The sequence below is a fragment of the Rhinatrema bivittatum genome, chromosome 4 (genome assembly GCF_901001135.1).
Source record: "Rhinatrema bivittatum chromosome 4, aRhiBiv1.1, whole genome shotgun sequence".
Taxonomy (NCBI): Eukaryota; Metazoa; Chordata; class Amphibia; order Gymnophiona; family Rhinatrematidae; genus Rhinatrema; species Rhinatrema bivittatum.
In genome coordinates, this window is record NC_042618.1 from 50,160,628 (window position 1) to 50,170,077 (window position 9,450).

Here is a 9,450-nt window from a genome sequence, read left to right on the forward strand (position 1 = left end):
TGACTTCCCACTGTTCTAACCCTTAGTCTTTTATAGCCAGCGAGCAGAGGTGTTTCTGGGATCTGGCTGAGGCAGAGCTGGAGGGGCAGAGTCAGCAGTATTTCAAATGTCTCTCTGGTACAGCACAAAAGTCGAGCCACGCACTTGGAAAATTATTCTTGGTGATGAGCAGGAGTTTTACTTGTTATTTGCCTGGTATATTGAGAGAAGGCTTTTTTATTCAGATGATCTTCAGCTGGGCAGCAGTGTAAGAGGGCAGTGTTCCACTGGCACCAGGAGCTGGAGCTGAGGGGATGAATCCCAGGACCGATGTCTTCACCCTGCTGCTAAGTTCTGAGAGAGAGAGACTGTAACACTGAGAGAGAGATGCTCGTTTCAGCAGACATTGCACTGCTGCTGAGGATCTGTAAGAGTGATAGAACGGGCTGAGAGAATGACAGTTTGAATTAGCAGAAAGAGAGAGAGAGACCTGTTTCAGCTGGGAAGTACAGCTGTGGGGTGACAGGAAAAGGTTGCACAGGACCCTCCTATCTGACTGGGAAGGAAGCAGCATTTCACTCTGCAGACAAACTGTTAAGTACCAGTAGTTACTGCTCCTTTCCTTTTTTCCTCTTTGCTGTTTGCAGTTTTCCAAGCCTTTTGAGTTAACTGTAAATCCTTTTCTTATATATTAAAACATTCATTTATTAGCACTGTTTCTGTGAAGGATTAGTGACAGGTGAGTTAGTACTGAGTGTCAGCAGGGTCCTGCACCAAGTCTCACACAGTTCTTTCAGGTTTTTGTGTCAGGTAGAGCTGGAGTAACCAACAAGCATCTGAATCAGTGAGGAGGTCTTCTGACCACAGATTGTGCTAATAAATAAACATTTGACTGCTATTTAGTGATTCCTCAATTGTTATATTTATTGTTTTGTCTTTTCTGGGTCCCTTTTCTAAGGTCTAAGCACCTCCCAGAGGAGGACCTAGTTTAGGGTAGTGAGTGGACTAAACCATTTGCTATGGCTCACTGGAGTAACTATAGAGGGCAGACAGTTCCCTGTGCTCTGAGGGACTCCTCGTCTCTGAGAAATCACTGATTAGCACTGTGAAATCCCTGAATACCAACAAAATATTTCTTCATTTATATTTATAAACTAATAGGTCCATTCAGCGGTGCTGAGAGCAGGAAGTTAGCTAGACTTACCCAGGTACGGGTTCCCGCTGGATAGACCCAAAGACAGTGGAGTAGGTTTATCTATCTCACTTCAGGGCTGCTACCCAGCTAAACATAAGCCCCACACCCGGTCATCTCTTTTTATCCAGGTAAGTTAGCCATTCATTGGCCCACAATTTTAACACTTTGCGGTTTGTCCAGCTAAATTCCAAACTCAGCCGGACAAATCTGCTGACCAAGCACCTTTAAAAGTATTACAGGGCACGAAGCGATGTTTTCAAAGTCTCCTTACCGGTTTTTTTTCTTCGAAGCGCATGCACTGCAATCAGACCAAACACACATGGGATGTCAAGGAGAAGTAAGGGAAAGGAAAAGGGGAAAGGGGAAGCATAAACAAGACAGAGAAAGGGGAGGAAAAGTAGAGAACAGCAAAGGCAGGTGGGCAGAGAGGAAGGAGGAGGGAGATATAGAGAAGGGAGGCATGGGCTAGGGGAGAGGAGGGAGAGCAGGGAGAGCATTGGAAGGAGGGTGGAAGGAGTTGATACAATAACAGGAAGGAGCAAAGGAGAAAAAGATGGAAGGGGGGAACAGGAGATAAGGCTGGGAGATTGATGGGAGAGGGAGGAGGGGAGATGCAGAGGGGGAGGCATGGGGTAGAAGAGAGGAGAGAGAGCAGAGGGAGCAGTGGAAAGAGGGATGGGAGTAGCTGCACCGGTGCTGAAGTTTGCAGGACGAGCGGAACCGGAAAGAGAAAGAAAGGAGATATGTGAGCATTTCCTGATGTCCTACTTTCCATCTGAGGTACAGGCATTGATATTGGTTATCACAAAGTTAATTGTGCCCATTTCTGTATTCAAAGTAAGGGGTAAGTTTTCAGAAGAGCTGCTAAGTGACCACAAGAGTTGATTCCGTTTACTGGATAAATTTTCAATCACAGCTTGGCGGCTGGAAATATTCCCAAATTTAGCTTAGCCGGTTCAGCACTGAGAAGCCTCCTGAATACTTACCCTGAGCAGCTCCAGAGGATCTAACCTCACTGAAGGGCCTGTCCCTTAATCTAAAAAAAATACCCACCTCTACCCTGACTCCCAATCGCTCGGTCATTTTTGATGCAGGCTTGTCTTCATCTGTTAAAGAAAGGTTCAAACTTTAAATTGTGTAAGGCTGAATGCACATCACCATTATATACAGGGAGGACAATAATGAAAGCCATTTCTGGGGATAAAGTGCTCTTTTATCCACAGAAATAGGCTGTTTGATTACTGTCCATCCTCTACACAAGTAAAGGTAGGAGCATATAACAAGGTATATTTCTGGTTTGGAGTTCGGACAGGGGGAAAACTATATGCAGCCCAGCTAAACATAAGTCCCACACCCAGTCATCCCGTTTTATCCAGGTACGTTAGCCATTCATTGGCCCACAATTTTAACACTTTGCGGTTTGTCCAGCTAAATTCCGAATTCAGCCGGCCAAATCCGCTGACCAAGGACCTTTAAAAGTATTATAGGGCACAAAGCGATGTTTGCAAAGTTTCCTTACCGTTTATTTTTCTTCGAAGCGCATGCACTGCAATCAGACCAAATACACACGGGATGTCAAGGCGAAGTAAGGGAAAGGAAAAGGGGAAAGGGGAAAGGGGAAGCATAAACAAGACAGAGAAAGGGGAGGAAAAGTAGAGAACAGCAAAGGCATGTGGGCAGAGAGGAAGGAGAAGGAAGATATAGAGAAGGGAGGCATGGGCTAGGGGAGAGGAGTGAGAGCAGAAGACCATTGGAAGGAGGGTGGGAGGAGTCGATACAATAACAGGAAGGAGCAAAGGAGAAAAAGATGGAAGGGGAGAACAGGAGATAAGGCAGGGAGATTGATGGGAGAGGGTGGAGGGAAGATAGAGAGGGAGAGGCTTGGGGTAGGGGAGAGCAGAGGGAGCAGTGGAAAGAGGGGTGGGAATAGTTGCACCGGTGCTGAAGTTTGCAGGATGAGCGGAACCGGAAAGAGAAAGAAAGGAGATATGTAAGCATTTCCTGATGTCCTACTTTCCATCTGAGCTACAGGCATTGATCTTGGTTATCACAAACAGGCCAATACAGTAAGGTGCGGTAGAAAGAGGTGCATTAGTGCCGGGCACACCTGCGTTTGCCGCACGCACAGTTCGGATTACATACCGCTCGAGACTGTATTTAAATGGCAATCTTTGCGTGCCTTGAAGGCTTTATGCATAAGCAACACGAAATCAGACGAAAAAGAAGAGTCTGAAGACAAATCTGTCTGATCCCCCACAGGGACCTCTGGATTGGCAGCACAGCTGGGTCTCGCAGGTCTGTCCCCCTTAGGGACTCTGCGTTGTGGTGACAATCGCAGTTGAGGGTCGTCCTCCCCCCGTGCCGCTGGCGCCTTGGGGCGTTCCCACGGGAACGGGTCGGCACCTGAAGAATGTAAGTTCCCAAATGCTCCGGTCACTGTTTGGACCCTCACCAGGTCCCTGCCCGTGGCCGCAGAGACTCCCTTGCCTCCGGAGAGGCAATCGGAACACAAATTGTCCCAGGACAGTTGCGCCCGCGCGGTGCCGCAGGCCCTACAAGCGGCCCGATGCGGCATGCTGCAGCAAAAAACAGCCCCAAAAATCGCTCGGAAGGTGGCGAAAATGGCACGCAAGCACCCAAATGCGACCGGAAGGGAAGGAGAATGAAGCCCCGACAGAACACACAAAAAAAAATTTTAACTTTTTTTTTTTTTTAAATATACTCGCCCAATAGTCTCCGGGTCCTGGACCTACTGGGGGGAGTGAGCCGGGCTCCCCGGTATCACCCCCAGTCACGGATTCACGCTGGCAGGAGGGCAAAGCACCCCACACCTCAGCGGCCTCGGAAACCAGGGGGGATGGTCCCCTCCGGACCTCACAACCCCCCGGGAGGCGGGAGACTGGACCTGCAGGCAAACCACTGCGCTCCTATACCTTATTCTAACTTTATCCTTCTTTTTACCCAGCTAACAATACTATCTAGAACTGAAAAACTAGGCCTCAGCACAGACTGTAGGTTCTGCACCTCCTCCACCTGCTAGGAGACAGAGGAATACTGCCAGACTGTAGGTGGCACCAGCCTAGATAAGGCATAGGTTTGTTTGATAAACTTCTGTCTCCAACTGCTAGAGGGGGGGCAAAACCCAGGAGTCTGGACTGATCCGGGTACGTACAGGGAATTTAGCTTAGCCAGTTCAGCACTGAGGAGCCTCCTGAAAACTTAGCCTGAGCAGTTCCAGAGGATCTAACCTCGCTGAAGGACCTGTCCCTTAATCTAAAAAAAATACCCACCTCTATCCTGACTCCCAATCGCTCGGTCATTTTTGATGCAGGCTTGTCTTCGTCTGTTAAAGAAAGGTTCAGACTTTAAAATGTGCAAGGCTGAATGCACATCACCATTATATACAGGGAGGACAATAATGAAAGCCATTTCTGGGGGTAAAGCGCTCTTTTATCCACAGAAATAGGCTGTTTGATTACTGTCCATCCTCTACACAAGTAAAAGTAGGAGCATAGAACAAGGCGTGGGCTTTTTCCCGTGTAGTTTTGTAAATATTTCTGGTTTGGAGTTCGGACAGGGGGAAAACTATATGCAGAGCTTTCCTTTAACACCGTGCCCTCACAAAAAGCAGGCAGGGATATTTTTGAGGGGGCAATAAACAAAGCAAATCTAGATGTGTACTTTTGCATTCCTTATCACCTCAGGTTAAAATTCAGATGGGATTGGCCAGACCTTGCATACTTTGATTATTTAGGTCAAGGCTGGGAAACATCCAGACCCAGATGAGACCCACAGCTCAGTCCCAGGCAGCCACTGCCAGAGCCCCAAACCAGAGGTTCATGGAGGGAGCTTTTGCTCCGTGTCTCTGACTCCCCCTCCCCCTCCCCCCATAATCAAATGTTCACGGCAGGAGCGAGCATGATCTGCTGCCACAGCTTAGGTTCATCTCCCCACCTTGTCCTTGAATGAAATATTCATAAGGACTGGAGAGTGGCACGAGAGCTCCTGCCTCATCCTTGGCTCCTTCTTGCAGCCTCCCACCCCAACAAAAACTGAGAGAGGCAAGACTCGCTTTCAATTGCTTCCCCTCCCCCTTTATATTCCCACACAATGTTTGTTTTGGTTAAATAAAGGCCACAGTTTATTATAACATGACCCGAGCCCCTAACACTTAATACACTATTCAACATATACACTCACCCCCCCTTTCATCCCCTTCTTAACAACTTGCTCCCCACCTCGACCCAGTGGTAGAGCTACACCCATAGAGTCCATTTCCTTACCCCGCCTCGCACCAGCGTGGGTAAGTACCCCGGCCTCTGAGCTTCGGCCCCCCCTCTTGTTCATTGGCCACCTCATGTAGCAGCCCCACGCTACACGAGATACCTCCCCCCCCCCCCCCCCAATGCCTTTTAACAACACATAACAAAATCAACCATATTGGGCTGGGGTTACCCGCCACTGTGACAATCAATAAAGACAACACACATTGAATAACATCCAATGATTCTCCCGTAAGGGAGGGAGGAGGGAAATTATTCCAGCCTGCTCCCTCAGCCCTCTCCCACCCAACTGAGGCACGAAAGGGCTCTCTGCCATAACTAACTATTACCCCAACCAATCCCAGCTCCTCAATTCAAAATACTTCCTTTTCATTGGCCCCTTAGCTTTACTTTCTCGCCCTCCCCTTTCCCTCCTAACTTATAATTTAATCCTATCCTACCGCTCGCTAACCCCCGTTATTATCTGCTAAGCAATACAAGATTGCTTAGCCTTCACTTAAATGTTCACAGGGAAAACAGAGCAAGAGCTGTGCTGCTTCTGGCTCTGCCCCTGCCACACAGAATGAAATATTCATGGCAGGAATGAAGAGCACACATCACATCTCTTCCTTTACCTCCCTGGAATAAAACATTCTTAGCAGAAGTAAAGCAAAAGCTGCTTCACCTGACACTCGGAGGTTAAACCCTTGCTCACTTGCTTGGACCTTGAAGATCCTAGCAAGCACTGCAGAGGCCTTGCCTGCTCCTGCACTTGTGCCTCTCTCCTGACAACCTCCCACCCACCAACTGGGTTTCCCAAGTACCCTACCACCTGCTCCTTCATGAGGGCTTTCTGAGGACATTGTGACTCCCTAAACCTGGGGTTTCACAGTATCCAGACAAATAAAGAAGGCACATCCAAAAAATACCAGAATCACTGAAAAACTCACTTACCTAGGATCCACAGTGCTAATAAACAGAGCTTGTTATGAAGAATGTATTACAAGAAGGGGAAGAAGAAAAGGAATTTCACAGTAACTCCAACTGGTTTTTAAGTGAATGTTTTTGCAGAGCTGAATGCTGCACCTGTCTCAGTCGGCTCTGAGGGTGCTGATAGGATCAGCTCAGACTGTACAACTGGCTGGGCTTCTTTAGCTTTACAAACTCTCCCTGTCTGTCCCTATTAACCCACAGCTCTATCTCTCCCTCAGGGACCCTCTAATGGTAATAAAAGGGAATTTTTCATGGGAGGGAAATAATATTAACCACTAAAACTGTTTTGCTAAAAGGAGAAGTAAGGGAAAGGAAAAGGGGAAGCATAAACAAGACAGAGAAAGGGAATGAAAAGCAAAGAACAGCAAAGGCAGGTGGGCAGAGAGGAAAGAGAAGGAAGATATAGAGCGTTCACCCAGCAAGATAGGAACCAATCTCTTGAAGAGACAGCGTAGTCCAGGCAGAAGGTCTGTGGCAGATAGTGAAGAGACGAAGTGATGGTCACAGGAACATGGAGACGTTGCAGGCATGAAGACCCAAGAGACGCTGGAGGCATGAAGACACAGGAGACGCTGGAGGCATGAAGACCCAAGAGACGCTGGAGGCATGAAGACACAGGAGACGCTGGAGGCATGAAGACCCAAGAGACGCTGGAGGCATGAAGACACAGGAGACGCTGGAGGCATGAAGACCCAAGAGACGCTAGAGGCATGAAGACACAGGAGACGCTGGAGGCATGAAGATCCAAGAGACGCTAGAGGCATGAAGACACAGGAGACGCTGGAGGCATGAAGACCCAAGAGACGCTAGAGGCATGAAGACACAGGAGACGCTGGAGGCATGAAGACCCAAGAGACGCTGGAGGGACGATGACACAGGAGACACTGGAGGCACGACACCAAAGCACAGGGATCACAGCCTAGGAGCAACAGAGGACGTCTGTTGCAAAGAGCAAGAAAGAAAGGAGTTGCCTGGTTTCAAACCTCTACTATGGTGATGTCATAACCAGACATCATAATCCCGAGCTGGCTTAGCTCTCCAGCTGCAGCCCTTAAAGGGACCTAACACTTTGCTCTCTGGCTATAGTTTTCCCCCTGTCTGAACTCCAAACCAGAAATATGCCTTGTTATATGCTCCTACCTTTACTTGTGTAGAGGATGGACAGTAATCAAACAGCCTATTTCTGTGGATAAAAGAGCGCTTTACCCCCAGAAATGGCTTTCATTATTGTCCTCCCTGTATATAATAGTGATGTGCATTCAGCCTTACACATTTTAAAGTCTGAAACTTTCTTTAACAGACGAAGACAAGCCTGCATCACAAATGACCGAGCGATTGGGAGTCAGGGTAGAGGTGGGTATTTTTTTAGATTAAGGGACAGGCCCTTCAGTGAGGTTAGATCTTCTCGAGGCTTCTCAGTCCTGAACCGGCTAAGCTAAATTTGGGAACATTTCCATGCTGGTAATCAGTTTGCCTTCCTTCCATTTTTCTTAATGCATGGAATACACCTGGTCTGTGCTTCTAGGATGCTACTTTTAAACAAGGCCCATGCCTGTTTTTTCTAACTACTTTTCTCATTTTCTCAAAGTTTCCCTTTTGAAAGTTTAGTGCTAGAGCCATAGATTTACATACTGTTCCCCTTTCAGTCATTATTTAAATTTGATCATATTATGATCACTATTGCCAAGCAGCCCCACCACTGTTACCTGTCTCACCAAATCCTGAGAGGAGAGGATCACCTTGCTGGTGGCTGAAAGGAATCAGTAAGTTTTTGCTTGGGACATTGTCTTTTTTAAAAGTATTGGGGCAAAGTTAACTATTTGGGAATATTATTTAGTGTGTTCGTGCCTTTAATAGTCAGAAAGGCAGTGAATAAACAAGTTAGACTGTATTTTTAAATAGTCAGTCAATAAGGTTACAGTAGGTAGTGTGTTTATTTTTAAAAGTCTGCAATACAAACTGAGTGTTTGTATTGAAAAAAAACCCCACAAAAAAAAAACAACCAACCCAAAAAGTATCCAGAAGCTAGAAATAAGCTAGGAGCAGTATATACCTAAGTAGAAAAGTTGAATAGTTCAGCTCAGTTACTCACCTTGGAAAGGTGTTGAGGTAGTGTGATTGGGTTTGAATAGGCACCAACATTTGTTAATCAAGAGAGCAGTGAGTCACTCAGGCTGACTAACTGAAGTTAAGACTGTTTGAATTCCCAACCCCCCCCCCCCCCCCCCCAGGTCATCCCTTAATTTATAGGCAAGTGCCACTTTCACAAAAAAAAAAAAAAAAAAACCCAACAAAACCTTTATTGAGAATTCGATCAGAGCCCAGTAGGCCACTACCAGACACATAGTGAATTCACTAATACATTTAAAGGACGTTAGACACATTCCTACTCCCATAGCAACCTAAAACTTAACTAGGAACTGATCAAAATTGAGATGAAGACAGCAGTCCAGCACAAGAGGGGGGCTTCCTAGTCTTTTGCATCGAGTGTCACATGTATGATTTTTTACTCACCAGTGAGAAGTTGTACATGTGCATGCGATGCAAAGAGCTCCTGGCTCTCAGAGAACGAGTCCGATCTCTGGAGGCTAGAGTGGCAGACCTGGAGGAGCTGAGGCAGACAGAGAGGTATATAGATGAGACCTTCAGGGACATAGTAGTCAAGTCCCAACTTCAGACTGGCAGCCCTGGTGCTGCCTTGGAGGAAGAAGGTCTCATGATGGGAGAACACCAACCAGGTGCAGCAGGAAAGGATCCTGTAGCAAGGACCTGCTCTCCAGGTAATGCATTGTCCTTTCTCACTGAGGATATCTCCCCAAGGCCTACTGCCCAGGAGGGAAGGGTTAGGTCGGCCGTCATAGTTGGTGATTCAATTATTAGGAATGTAGATACCTCGGTGGCTGGTGGGCATGAGGATCGCCTGGTAGCATGCCTACCTGGTGCGAAGGTGGCGGACCTCAAGCGTCACCTAGATAGGATTTTAGACAGTGCTGGGGAGGAGCCGACTGTCGTGGAACATGT

The 9,450-nt window shown here is 47.3% G+C and overlaps 1 long non-coding RNA gene across 2 annotated transcripts; it reads right to left on the reverse strand.

The window, feature by feature from the left end:
• Positions 1 to 2,421: 2,421 nt before the first annotated feature.
• Positions 2,422 to 6,998, reverse strand: LOC115089794. Of its 2 annotated transcripts, none has more exons than XR_003856237.1 (3): positions 6,845 to 6,998; positions 4,465 to 4,517; positions 2,422 to 3,115 (listed from the first exon to the last, which is right to left on the reverse strand). It is a non-coding gene; the product is annotated as an uncharacterized LOC115089794 (long non-coding RNA). The 2 variants fall into 2 exon arrangements; XR_003856236.1 differs by lacking the exon at positions 6,845 to 6,998 and adding an exon at positions 6,391 to 6,431.
• Between the last annotated feature and the right edge of the window lie 2,452 nt (positions 6,999 to 9,450).